Source organism: Rhipicephalus microplus, chromosome 3, assembly GCF_043290135.1.
Source record: "Rhipicephalus microplus isolate Deutch F79 chromosome 3, USDA_Rmic, whole genome shotgun sequence".
Lineage (NCBI taxonomy): Eukaryota > Metazoa > Arthropoda > Arachnida > Ixodida > Ixodidae > Rhipicephalus > Rhipicephalus microplus.
Window position 1 is genome coordinate 137,417,279 of NC_134702.1, and position 14,365 is coordinate 137,431,643.

Genomic DNA, 14,365 nt, shown 5'->3' on the forward strand with positions numbered 1-14,365 from the left:
TCCGTCAGATTTTCGGTTCCCCCAGTGTTTGCTCTAAAGCAGCAACAAAGACGTTTGCTGAACGCATTCAGCTGGCTGGTGAATCATGCACCTCGTACATTGACGATGTTCTTGCCTTATGCAAGCGTGTAAATTCAGCTATACCTCAAAGCGAACAAATACGCCATATTGTCAAAGGCATAAATACCATCGCATTCAACGCCCTTGCGTCGCAAAACCCTACCACGAATCAAGATGTCATCACCATTTGCCAGAGACTAGAACTTCTGTCTCTTCGTCTTTGCCATGATGCCTCGGACATTCATCTTCCTGCAGCCCTCGACATCCGTGCCCTGGTCCGCGACATCATTTGTGAGGAGCTTCATGGGCGCTGCTCTTCCTGCGCCCCACCGTCTACTTTAGCCTCAGCTGCAACCAACTTGCGGGACATCATCAGGCAAGAGATTGCATCTGCGTCACATTCACCTTGTTCCGCCGAATCCAGACCTCGTCAGGTACTAACGTACGCAGAAGTCGCGGCGCTCTCAGCACCCACCACTATCCCAGCGGCTACACCAGGTGGCCGTGTACCTGTGGCATCAGTGTCACCACCGATGCGCCCACAGCCGTATTACGCCATGCCACGTCCTCAACGCCCAATCTGTTATTATTGCGGCTATAGGGCTCATATATCTCGCTTTTGCCGAAGGCGTCAACAGGACGAGCAACGTGGCTACGCTCCAGAGGAACGCGGACGCTTCAGTCCACTCACGAACTACCAGCGCACGCCTTACCGGTCTTCTTTTCAGCGTTCGCCCTCTCCACCTCACAGTAGTGGTCTGCCTATGAACTCCCGTGAGTCTCGCCGCCGCTCACCATCTCCCAATCGCCGTTCCGTGTCGCCTCTGCGACCCACCTCCAATGTTCTGAATGCCCACTCGGAAAAGTCCCCAATGCATTTTTAGGAGGGGAAACTGCATCCACCGGACAGCCAGCAATTCCTCCAGACAGACCATTGAACTTGTTAACAGTGTTAGTCGAAGGTATACGCGTCGTAGCTCTAGTGGATACAGAGCTCTAGTGGATACCATTATTCGCTCTGACCTTTGCTCCCGTCTCCGCAAAGTAACAACACCTTCCTCGGGCCCGTCTCTCTGTGCTGCGACGAACGCCATTTGTCGCCCATTCGCCCAGTGTACAGTTCGTGTTTTCATAGACGGTATTCGTCATCATATTGCTGTTGCAGTTCTCCGTGAGTGCACCCACGAACTCATTTTGGGGTGGGATTTTCTGTCGTCTGCACGCACTTCTATATCTTGTCGTCAGTGCCTCATCCACCTCAATCCCACCGACTCTTCTGTATCGGAACCCGCAGAGCGCATTCATCTCGTCACCATTTCAGATTATGTTCTTTGGCCATCCCGAGAAGAAGTAATTAGCGTTGATTGCAGCAACATTGTGGATGGCGACGTGCTTCTACTACCTTATGGCCACACGGTACATCGAGACATTCTGATCATTCCAGGCCTTGTTCGTTTTTCTCATTCCAGGCCTTGTTCGCAAGAGCGCACTTTCCTTTTCGAACAATCAATTGCTACTGGTTTCTGGTACATTTCCACGCACAGACACACACGTATAGTGCGGGCGTGTGTGTGTGTGTGTGTGTGTGTGTGTGTGTGTGTGTGTGTGTGTGTGTGTGTGTGTGTGTGTGTGTGTGTGCGTGCGTGCGTGCGTGCCTGCGTGCGTGCGTGCGTGCGTGCGTGCGTGCGTGCGTGCCAAGCTTCCAGTTCATTCGCCCCCTCAAATTTCGCTTGCTTGCTTTTGCTAAAGTGATCCTTTATAATGTATACAATGTAAATAAAGCTCATGTTTGTGTGTTGAGCATCCAAACTTCCCGTTTTACCAGAGAGGTCTGCTCAGCTGTGCTATTTAATTACTTCATTTTTTAACTTCAATGTCCCCTGCATTTATATGCGAAACAATCAGAATCATCAAGTACCAAGACTTTTTTTCTAAAGCTAACTGTTAATACCTTCTCCAACCAATCTTAATAATAGTATGGTTTTTAGGAAAGTATAATTGGGTACCAAAAGATTTTAGAGCGAACAAGACTCCAACTTTGCCAGGAAATACATCGTGAATTTAGAAAAGTTGCGTGATTCGTCGCATATTTGACACATTTACAAGCAAAAATGCTCGTTATGAGATTTTTTCATAAAACACACCATCTAAGCAATTAAGGAAGTCTAATAAAATCGTCTTAAGTGCTAAGCATTTCTAAGCCAACCGCAAGTATCTTGAGCATTTTTATCTGCTTATCTTTCCGTCTATCTGTCTAGCTGCCAGCTTCTCAGGGCTCTTGCGATCGCCTCCTTAACTAATGTATGGCAAAATTAACAAGTAGGGGTAAGAAGATTCGACGAATATCTGGCTAATCACGACATCAATTACGTGAAGATACGGTGGTGTATGTCGCCAAACCCTTACCTCAAGGCACGTATATCCCATATTTACATGGGCTGCGCTAAGCGGCTACGTACCAGAGCTTCTTGACAGTTTATATCTACTCAGAAACGGGGAAGAGATATATTGGTTATTTAAAGCGAGACAATTAGGAAAAACTCACATCAGCAGTGTTGACCCGACAAATGCAAGCAACCAATATAAGGGTCCCAGCAGGAATCGAACAAAAGCATGCTTAGTGGCAATCAAGTTTCCTACCAAGAGCAACGCAAGGTCTCGAAACTACTTTTAAAAAAACGTACTTTATGCAGTTGTAGTATTGGTGAAACATCCACTGCCGTTGCATTGATGGGTACCTAATCTAGTTAACCTTCTATATTTACTTGCGTGATCCAAGTGTCACATTCTGGTAATGTCCATTATAGTTACAGGGATACTGAAGGAAACTATAACTCGACGTTTATTGTTCAAATAGTGGTACAAAAACCTCGTAGTGTTACTTTAGTGCCAAGAAAGAGCTTATTTTGAAATGAAAACACGTTTTAGTGGTCGCATCGCGTTAGCGCACTTCAAATTACCCCCCGCCTGAAGAGGCACACCGTCTAAAGTCACTGGGGCTCTTCGATTTTCCACTGTTGGCTACACGCGGGCTGCCAGAGCCAGCCAGAGCACGCTCGTTTTTCTCGGGCTGCTCCGTCCCCCGTCCCCCCCCCCCCCCCCGCGTCGCACTTCCGATTGGCGTTCGTTTTCCTCGGGTTGGACGTTCAGGCGATCCGCGGGGAGCCCGAGGGTCGCCAGACGCTTCCAGGACAATTTAGTCGTGGAAGCAGGTAGAGTGTACTAGAAGCTTTTGAGTGGCGCGAGCAGCTGCCTGGGAGTGGCCGTTTCGGCGTGGAATGATGCGGTGGCGCTGGCGTCGACCAATCTTCCCGGGCGGATGGCTGGCAGGCGTTCCGCGTACGTGTTGGTACCTCTCTGTCGCGCCTAGTGTGAAGATGATCTTCCTCTTTATTTTCTTATTCACATACCTCCCCTTTTTCGTGCAAATAAAGGTTATTTGACATTATTGTTATTGAAGTTGCTGAGGCCCGCACTGCAGCCCGAAGCAGCATAGCCCATTGTACAATATAACGAGCGCGTTTTTTTTTAATTTTTAAAGTGTACACATTTTAGACGAGAAACCAGCTGGCCGGTACACACCGGAAGCGCCCCCCCACCCAAAAAAAAAAGAATATAGTGCACACAAAACGAAGAACTCTTAGTCCATTCCACGTAAAACACCAAAGCTGGGCTCAAATAAAAGGCTCATTGCTTGTGGCTGCGTGCACACCCGACAAAAAGTTGACCTTATTGATAATATTTGAAGAACAGCAGAGTTTTTCCAAACATCCCTTTGGTTTTAAAATATGGGAATAGATTCATTGTTGTAGGACCCACATAGATGCTAATACGTAATACTGCAAAAGAATGTCTTAGGTGAAACATAGTAGTGGAAGATTTTGAGAGTTTAAAAAACGCAACAACACTGCAAAGCAGAGTCGTAACTAATGTCAATCATAATTGATAACATAAAAATGCAAGGTTTACATATTTATAAAACAATACATTTGCAATTAGGTAAATTGTAAAAAACGTAATATATAAAGCCAGGATACAAAAGATAACATAAAGCAAAGCAAACAGAATGACAGAGCTAAGGTTGTCTTTCCAAAATGCATTTTAAAAAAAAAGATGTTATGGTCGAAAGATCGTTTGAAGGGACACTGAAGTGCAACAATGAATTGGCTTAGATCGATGAATTATGGACCGAGATACCTAATCCTGCTAAATTTACCATCACAGGTTTAATACAAAAAGATTCAAGATCAAAAATTTATTTTGAGATTTCGCGTCATTATTTGCACGTTCTCTCGCTTACAAGCCTCTTCTAGGAAAAATTGTTTTTCTTCTTGGTGTACCGTCAAAAAATTAAGAGTGTAAGAAAATATGCACGAAAAATGACATCCTTTTTACGCCACTGTAGCAATTTATAGCCTACTCAATTTCAGGTGCTTCTGTGCGCTTTTGACACTGTAGAAGATTTTTCATCTTGACTTCATTTGCGTGTGTAGACCGCGGGTAAGGTCCGATGGTGGCAAAAATGAAGTTTCTGCTGCTCTACAACAGAGTGGGACGCTTGAAACAAGCTGCAGAGCATCTGAGGCCTCTCGAACAGTTACTAAACTGGACTTGCTGATTAGTTTCTTTTGCACGAACGCTTCACATTGCACGATTCCATTGTCTGCACAGGTGAAGTATACGGCTCGTTGAATGCAAAGTTCACGAGTGCTAGGATTCAGTGAGCACGCTACGTACGACACGCCAGCAAATCCAGGAAACTCGTGCAGCGCCCATGACTTTGATGGTAGGACAAGACCACGAAGGTCACCGAGAGTGACAACCACGTCAGACGAGGAACTTGAGCTTGCCTCGTCAGCTTCGTCGCCATCTGCAGAAGTTGCACCGTTGGTATCCACAAAAAGCTGTGCAGGAGTGCTAATGCGTCGCTGTTTTCTGTTGTCATTCTCAGCCGGCACACACTGATGCCGCCGCTTTGTTTGGGTCCGCGGAGCCGGAGTTTTGAGCGTCAAATATGCAGGCAGGTTGGGCAAGATCGTCGGGACTGCATCAGGGGCGAGTGTCGGCGCTCCCCTAGGAATTCGGACTTGAACACCATTGATAACATGTACGTAGTCTCTCACAATGAAATGCGGTTTAAAATGTAACTCGCACACAGCACAATCGGCGTCAAGCGGCTTGTCAAGCCGATGGAGGTTCCGCTTCTAAAGAAGTCGTCGTTCTTTGTCTTTCGGGGCCTTAAAAAGTGATACTTCCGACTTTGTTGCACACGCGGATATCCAGTTGTCCAACCTGGCGCGTAACAATCGTTTAGACGCTACTTCTTCGTCATTTCGCGATTAAAACCGAGATGCCGGCCATGCCGCTGAGCCAGCCGAGTAAACCACAGAACACCTACCAGTTTTCTGTGGTAGATTGGGCGATGGCAGCGCCGCCGCTACTTTCGCCACAAGTTGGGGATGGAGAAATCAAGGGGAAAGCGTTTCGGTCGCGCCACTCAAAAGTTCTAGTACACTCTAGTTCAGGGCAGGTTTCGGGCTAGCAGACGCCGAAAAGGTACGATGTGCGCTCGGTGCCATCTTTGTGAGGACTCGATGGATTGCAATGTGGGCGTTTGAGGACTACGCATTCGCTTGTCATTACGCGTGGCGTTATCTTCTAAAGCCTGTTCCGCCTTGTGAGATGAGGCAATTTTGAGTGGCGGTGAGTGTTTGAAGCTACTGTTCATCGCTTTTGTTGTTTCCCGTGAAGCTTCCTCCTGCGAACAACGCGGTGAACTGTTGACTGCGTCATGCACATGCCTTAAAAGTTATGTACGTAGTACACGTTCGTACGCGCGCATGCAGATAACATTGGAATTATTTTTTTCTTTTTTCGTAGTAGTCGTTTGTGGAGATGTGCCTGCTTTCTGTGCACTTAGCACAGACGATTGTGATTGAACTAGATCGCTCCGTCATAAGTTTGTGTGCGTGAATCTCTTAGGACCTCTGTCCCGATTACTCGATTGATCTGCGATGGTGAAAGAAGGCCCTAGATCGCGACTGTTGATGATGCTCGCTGGTCGCGAACGGCATGCGAACCCATTTCCATCTATGAGCCTGCATATGTGGTATGATGTTATACGATACGGTGCGAGAAAAAAAAACGGATAATGGATTCAGAATTGTATACATCCTTTCATGGCCCATTTCATCGTTAGCTTTGTCTTTTTTGACCTTTGTAATAATGCCGCACAGTATGTACTATGACCTAATAGGTCAAATCAAAGCTGGTATACATGGCATTCGTTAAGTGGCACCTAATACTGGAAAACAGGCCAAGGCAATTCTAAAATGAGTCGAGAACGTGTCATGCAAATGCTTATTTTTTACACGACGCACACTCATGGTACCGATACCTGCGCATATCACAAACTTTAGACAAAAACGTAAGTTGGTAAACGTGTGTTTCCGACGTATAATACGCGATAGCTGAGCAGGTATATCTGCGCGCTCTTTTGGAGACACGATCACTTTCGCGTGACTTCGCGTCGCGTTGTGCAGTGGCTGATACATTTACTAAAGAGACGTGAGCTTGTTAAGTCGTCAGCGTCGTGGCAGCTCACCCTTGCATTGTTCTCGAGGCAGCGTGCACCAGCTGGCTGTTTCATCCGTGGACACGGTGAGTGATCGTGCGAACCTACGAAGTCGTACCCCAAATGCGTATGCTCGAGGATATTATTTCAGCTTTTTGGTGAGCTTAGCTACGTATTTCGAAGCGGACTATGCAGAAAAAAACCAACATACACGTGGTGCATTGTTTCGTTTGCTGTCATGACGTTAGAGTCTGTTTACGTTTACGCTGGCTGTCTCAGCGTTCGACATTGTGATCTTCGGGCAGCTTCGGGTTGCCTCAGATTCCCCGCACACGTGACCATGACGCTGTTTTCTGTCCAGACCGAAACTAGCTGACTAACCCTCTGGCTACCACTGGCTAGCTCTGGCGGCCAGAGAGCTGCCAGAGGCCTGAAAATCGAAGAGCCCCTCTGTGTTAATGCACAACGTTGCCCGGCTTTACTGCGTGGCAGCCAACACTAGTAGTGGCAGAACGAAATCAGCGAAGTCATATCAGTAACAACGACCATTGATCAATTTCCTGCCATCGGCTCCGAGATGGCAGACGTGTTTTGGTACAACTGGGCCCCGCTAGGTGGTATAACGTGTCCAGTTCAAACCAGCAACAGTTGAACTTTTGAACCACTCCCGCCAATCACCATAGCAACGTCCGGTGGTTCCTTTTTCAATGAATCAAACAGAAACGAACAAGCAGCATTTTATTGCGTCTCTTGATGCACGAAAGGTTCTTTATTTAGTGCGGCTAGATCAAATACTAGTGGATAATTTTAAGCGGTTCGTCAGGCGCCATTTTGATCCTTTTGAAAATATCCCGCTGCGGCACATATATTCTCGTGCATTTACCTTCATTTCTCGTTAGGTAGGGCAATGCTGTTGATAATATTGTCGTTTTAGATGTTGTCATACTTTAAGCTTTCTCTCTGAGAAAAATTGGTATTTGACTTTAGTCTTCCTTTAGGCGCCATCCTCTCTTGTTAGTGAACGCAACGCTAGCCAGTGCTACCATCCTGACAAGCCCCCTATATCAGCTTACCGCCCTTGATGTTGGTAATACCCATTTTGTTGTTGGCATCGTTACACCACTTTAAACAACTGGTTATATAAAGCATCTGCAACTGTTCCACATATTTCCGAGTGTTAAATTCACCTTTAACGTGAATGTGCAACGTTCCGCTGAATAGAAAAATTACATTACAGTCTTTTTTCTGCAAACGCTTCGCGTAACGTAAATTCCCATGATACGCAGGGTGTGTTCATTTTTGTTTTAAGGGAGAAAAAAATAGAAACCATGCTTCAGCTTGGCCTTCAGAGTGAGCTCTGCATTTTTTTTTTGTTGCCTCTTACCGCAAAGCACGTGGTCGCTCTTCTAGCTGGCACTCGGCACAGGTTGTGACAAAATGTGAAATCGACGTTAGCGTCTCATGAGCTCTCGAAAGCGTAGTCGTCATGATGTCAGGGTTACAAGTAATCATTCCGCTTTACAGTGCGAGCTTCTTTGGCAGGCCCAATGGGTAGTATAGCTGAAGAGCGTCTCACGGTATCTTTTTAGGGGCGAAGCTCCATAGGGCGTGGGCTGTGCGTCCCCTGTAGCCTGTATGTAGCCACCTCTAGTTTAGTTCTTGCAGTGTTCACTAGATGGCGGTACCGTCCCCTGTATGTAGCCACCTCTAGTTTAGTTCTTGCAGTGTACACTAGATGGCGGTACCGTCTCCTGTATGTAGTTCAGTTCAGGCTGTCAAGGTGGATGGAAGTGTTTTTTGAGCGCTCCGGATCGACTGCGCAGATAAGTGCTTTTGCATGTTTTGAGCTTGTCTTTTCAATTATAAGGCAGCGGTTGAAATCTTCGTAGCACTTATTTTATGGTACGGCTTTTTCGGGGGCCAGTCACCAGGTATTTATTAGTTAGTGTGGGTGTGTGTGTTTGAATTTTTTTGTTGTTGTTGTTTTTCTTTTGCCACCCTGTGGGGGAGGTGCGCGTACATTGAACACGCAAATTTTTGTAGTAGAGCTTGGACTTTCTTTTTTTTCGTAGTGCAGGGCTCGAGTTTAGTAATTATCGAGTATAGGGACAATTGGTGTCAGAAAGGCATGGTTAAAAAGACTGTAAAGTGTTCAGGATGTGGAGTGGGTTTGAAAGTGGACCCAAGCGTAGAAGCGGATGGAGAAGAGGCTGACGCGAAGTGTAGGCAATGTGAGGTCGAGGAAAAAATGAAGAAAATGATGGTTGCCCAGAGTGAACTGCTGATGAGAATCGCCGAGCTCAAGACTGCGTTGGCGACAGAGCAAGAGAAAACGAGGGCAATGGGAGAAAGACTGAAGTCCGCCGAGGAAGTGCTAGCGAAGCTGAACAAAGAATCGACCTACCGAGAGAACAGTAGGGAACCGGCAACCAGAACGGTGGAGAAGGAAAAGCAAGCAAGTTTGGAAAAAACAGGTTTAGCCGGTTCAACTGTCCCAAGGCCCAGCTTCAGCGAGGTAGTGGTGGGGCAGGGAGGGGACAAAGCAGCCGGCGTCACAGGTGCAAGTAGCCCCCAGGTGCAGAACGCTCCAGCTGAAAAGTCACAGCATGTGATAATCGCCGGGGACTCAAATTTAGTTCGATGCACAGAAGCCATCAAAGAAAGGATAGGAGGTGACAAGAGGGTTGCAGTAGGGGCGTTCCCAGGACGCAAGCTGGAAGCAGTCATGAAGCAAGCGAGCGCAAAGCTCAAAACGACAGCTGATAGACGAAACCTCGTGATAATTTCAGGCGGTTTAAACGATGTCCTAAATGAAGATGCGGCAGGACTAGCAGCCACACTGGCGAAAGGCGTCGATGACATGCGCGGCACTTCTCCTAAGGTACAGGTAGTGATATGCACGATACCGGAGGTACCGGTGCGTGATAGCAACCTGCAAAGAGCGGTGGTCAACGCAAACCAAGAGATATGGCGGATGAGTCGAGAGAAAGGCTTTGAGGTGGTGGAAATAAACAGAGAGGTGCATAGGTGGGGGGGTTTTCAACGAGACAGAATTCACTTCGATGGGCGGCTAGGTCATGAGGTGGGTTGGCGACTTGCAGGACGCGCAGTAGCTTTTTTAGGGGGCAAGCGAGCCCTTCGGGGTGAAGGATAGCTAGTAACGCCGAAAACAACCAGGGAGACTTTTCGACAGGTGGTATGGACAGATACGATTCCAAAGTGGCACCAATATCTAAGATAGGTAGAGTCCGGGGCATAAATAGACGTAGCCACGAGCGCCGAGCCAATTCAGACATAGGGTATATTAACATGCAGGGTGGTAGGAACAGGCTGAAGTGGGAAGAGATAGAAGAACAGCTAAGGGAAGAGAGGCCGATGGTATACGGTTTTGTAGAAACACATCTCAGGGACATGGAACAACCTCCGAACAATCCGGACTACGCGTGGGAATATTGTAATAGAACAGAAGGCAGCAGAAAGGGGGGTGGTATTGGGGCATTCATTCATAAAAGTACAGACTGGCAAAGGGTCAAGCAGGAGTGCAAGGAACATTTATGGCTAAAAGGGAAAGTGGCAGGTCAAATGACACTCCTTGGTTTCGTGTACTTGTGGACGGGAGCAAAGGCCAGAGAGGAAAACCAGGCAATGGTAGAGTGTATATCAAAGGACATTCAGGAGTTAGGAAGAGAGTGCGAGATAATTATACTAGGAGACATGAATGCACACATAGAAGATATAGATGGGTATACCGACCCGACAGGCAAAATGATCATGGATATGTGTGAAAGGCTTGATTTGATCATTTGCAACAGTACCGAGAAGTGTGAAGGGCAAATAACATGGGAGGTACGAAGGCTTCAGTCGACGATAGATTATGCACTGATGTCACATAGGATGTATGATAAGCTTAGGGAAATGCACATAGACGAAGGTGGCTCCAGAAGTCTGGGTAGCAATCACAAACGTATCAAGCTAAGTTTTGGAAGAGCAGTGAAAGTGGGAAGGAGACAAGATGAGCAACTACAGGAAAATTTTTATCCAGAAAGGCAAATAGAAATAGCCACTAAACAAATTGAGAAAGTAATCACGGAGGATAATAAGACAGTGTGGACATACACGAATCTAATTAGACTCTTTGAGCTAGAGCTTGCTAAGACGCGTGACAAGTCACCCCGGAAAAGAAGACACAAACCCAAAAGTTGGTGGGATGAGGAAGTTAAGAGAGCCATAGCAAAACGTCAGGAAGCCTCTAGGGAACACAGACATGCTAAGCAGCGGGGTGAACCGACAGATGATGTTGAAAGAAAATGGGCAACCTTTCTAAGCTGTAGAAGAGATGCATCCCTTCTGATCAATGAAAAGATTAGAAGGAAGGGAGCTCAGCGGCTGGCAGAAGTACATAAAAAAGATAGAAAGGCAGCTGCGAAATTTTGGAACCATCTAAACTCCCTAAGAAATGAGACGAGCCTAGAGCAGAGTTTTATAACTACAGCCCAAGGTGCTAAGCTAGAAGGTGACGAAGCTATTGAATATATAAGAACAAGGGTGACAGAAAAATTTCAACAAAGAAGAACTTTATGCACCACAATAGACAAGGACAAATCAAGTGGTGCAATGGCTCCATTTTCACAACAAGAGTGGGAAAGGGCTGAGAAAAGGGTTCCTAGTAGTACATCAACAGGCCCAGATGGCATTCCAATTAGGCTGATAAAGACATTAGGTCCGAAGTCTAAACAGGCTTTGAGAGAGGCAGTGAGTACAATAATAATCGATGGTGAAGTTCCCGATGGATGGAAACTTAGCAGGATGAGCATGATTTATAAAGGAAAGGGGGACAAAGCCGACATAAACAACTACCGTCCTATAACAGTGACATCAGTGGTCTACAGGCTGGCGATGCAGATTATAAAGGAAAGACTGCAGGCGTGGATAGAGGATGATGGGGTGCTGGGCGAACTGCAGAATGGGTTTCGGAAACACAGGAGGTTGGAAGACAATCTGTTCTCACTGACGCAGTGCATCGAAATAGCAGAAAAGGAACACAGGCCCCTGTGGCTAGCATTCTTGGATATCAAGGGAGCGTTCGATAGCGTGGTTCAAGAGAAATTGTGGGGAATACTGGACACACTAGGCGTGGTACATGTAGTCACTAATCTTTTAAAGGGTATCTATAAAGGTAACAAGGTAGTTATAAAGTGGGAAAAACAGGTATCCAAGCCTGCAGAGGTAAAACGGGGGCTTAGGCAGGGGTGCCCCCTGTCGCCTTTATTATTCATGATGTACCTACAAGGATTAGAGGCAAAATTAGAGGGAAGTGGACTGGGCTTCAACCTCTCTTTAGTCAAACAAGGAAAACTTATTGATCAGGCACTACCAGCAGTAATGTACGCAGATGATATAGTGCTAATGGCCAACAACAAGGAAGATTTGCAGAGATTGATGGACATCTGCGGTAATGAGGGAGATAGGTTATATTTTAGATTCAGTAAGGAAACATCAGCTATCATGATTTTCAATGACAACGAAGGTAGTGAGCTTAGAATACAGGAGGTCACGCTAGAGATAACAGATAAATACAAATATCTGGGCGTATGGATAAGCAATGGGACCGAGTATCTGAGGGAACACGAAATATACGTGACGACTAAAGGTAACAGGAATGCAGCAGTCATGAAAAATAGGGCACTGTGGAATTACAATAGGTATGATGTTGTGAGAGGAATATGGAAAGGGGTCATGGTTCCTGGGCTGACGTTCGGCAATGCGGTCTTGTGCATGAGATCAGAAGTTCAAGCAAGATTAGAAATTAAGCAACGTGGAATAGGTAGGCTTGCTTTAGGAGCTCACGGGAATACACCAAATCAGTGAGTACAAGGTGATATGGGATGGACATCATTTGAGGGCAGGGAAGCTAGCAGCAAGATAAAATTTGAGAAACGATTGAGAGAAATGGGGGAAGAGCGTTGGGCTAGGAAGGTTTTCAGCTACTTGTACATGAAGAATGTGGATACAAAATGGAGGAAGCGAACCAGGAAGTTGACTGGTAAATACTTAGAAAACAGCAGGTGGCCAAACCAAAAAGAACTATCGGTTAAGAAGAAAGTGAAGGAAACGGAGACTGACATGTGGAGAATGGGCATGATTAAGAAGTCCGCACTAGAGATCTATCGAACTTTTAAGCAGGAAATTGCCAAGGAAAGGATCTATGATAATACTCGGGGTAGTTCTCTACTGTTTGAGGCCAGGACGGGAGTACTGCGAACCAAGACATATCGGGCCAAATACGAAGGGGTAGACACAGTATGCAGTGCGTGTGGAGAGGAAGAAGAAACTGCCGAACACTTGATAATGTTCTGTAAAGGGCTTCGCCCTATAGTTCAGGATGATGGCGCAGAGTTTTTCAAAGCACTGGGGTTTAGGGACCGGGAGGGCAAAATAAACTTCAAGCGGGTAGACTTAACTAGAAGGAGGTTATCTGATTGGTGGCTAAAGTCAAGGCACGAGTGAAAATAAATTAAACTCTTCACTGCAAAGTACGAATCCTCAAACTCACTTTTTAAGAAAAAAAATAAATAAATAAATATAGTTTTGGGTTCATTAAGTATTACGGCTTGGTGGCGCTAGCCGCCGCCCGATCTAAAGGGTACAGCCATATTCATCCATTCATCCATCCATGTAGCCACCTCTCGTTTAGTTCTTGTAGTGTTTACTAGATGGTGGTACTTGTAGCTGATGATGAAAAGATGCAAGGTGTTATAAACTAGAAAGCGGTACTTGTAGTTGATGAAAGACGCGAGATCTTATAAAATAGGAATGATGTCACATATGGCGCGTGTCATTGGTTGAAGGCAATCGTTCGATTTAGTGCGGCGACGTACGCTAGGGGGAGCGATGTAATAAAATCGAGTGGGCAAAATGTACAGAGGATTCATGGTTTACCAGGTTTACCTCCGGAGCTTCGCCCACTCATCATCATTCACTTCGTGGATATGGCGGAATTTTTTTGAACTGTGCGCTACTGGGCTATCCACATAAGTAGTAAAAACAAGTAAAGGTGTACACAATGTGCGTTATTTCTCAAAACGCTCTGAAGGGTCTGTGGTATGGAGTTTGTTCCGTTATACGTGATGCATAAAAAAAAGTACATGAGCGAAGAATGAAGGCCGTGCACGTTAATACGAACCTCGTTCCTGGCAAAGAATCCATACCAGTGGACTAAGCAGTTTTAAACCAATATGCTTTATTGATTGTCTTTTTTTAATATAAAAAGCATTGCCAACTTTAAAACCAGTCATTCGTGAAAATAATGCATTTCGCTAAAAATGGCTTAGTTTCCTGAGCTCTTTTCTTCACTTGTGAAACGCTTTCATTAAGTACTCCCAGAATAACCATCACACTAAAAGAATCTCCTCTATATACTTTAAATACACCCCCACTCACATTTATTTTAGAGAATGTAAATTAATACTAAGCCATCATCTTTTTGGCGCCACTTTTACGCCATAATTATCCAGATTTCAGATTCCAAGTTGAACGACAGCGATTTGAACAGCACTTCTACTAACCCATTAGAAGAAAAGGCATGGAATGTTTATTTTTTTGACATAGCTAAACCTTTCCCCTATTTCCAGCATATAGTAGCACAGGTCAAACGCATTGTGGCCATTACTCAAAGCTGTCCTGAACGTAATAAACAAATGTGAGCGGAATAACCTTACCTTAAAGACAGCG

At 45.8% G+C, this 14,365-nt stretch overlaps 1 protein-coding gene across 1 annotated transcript in view; it reads left to right on the forward strand.

Annotated features, from left to right (window-relative positions):
* Nucleotides 1-14,365, forward strand: part of LOC142803946 (uncharacterized) — a 49,445-nt gene that overhangs the window by 21,366 nt on the left and 13,714 nt on the right. The gene's annotated exons all lie outside the window — the stretch shown is intronic.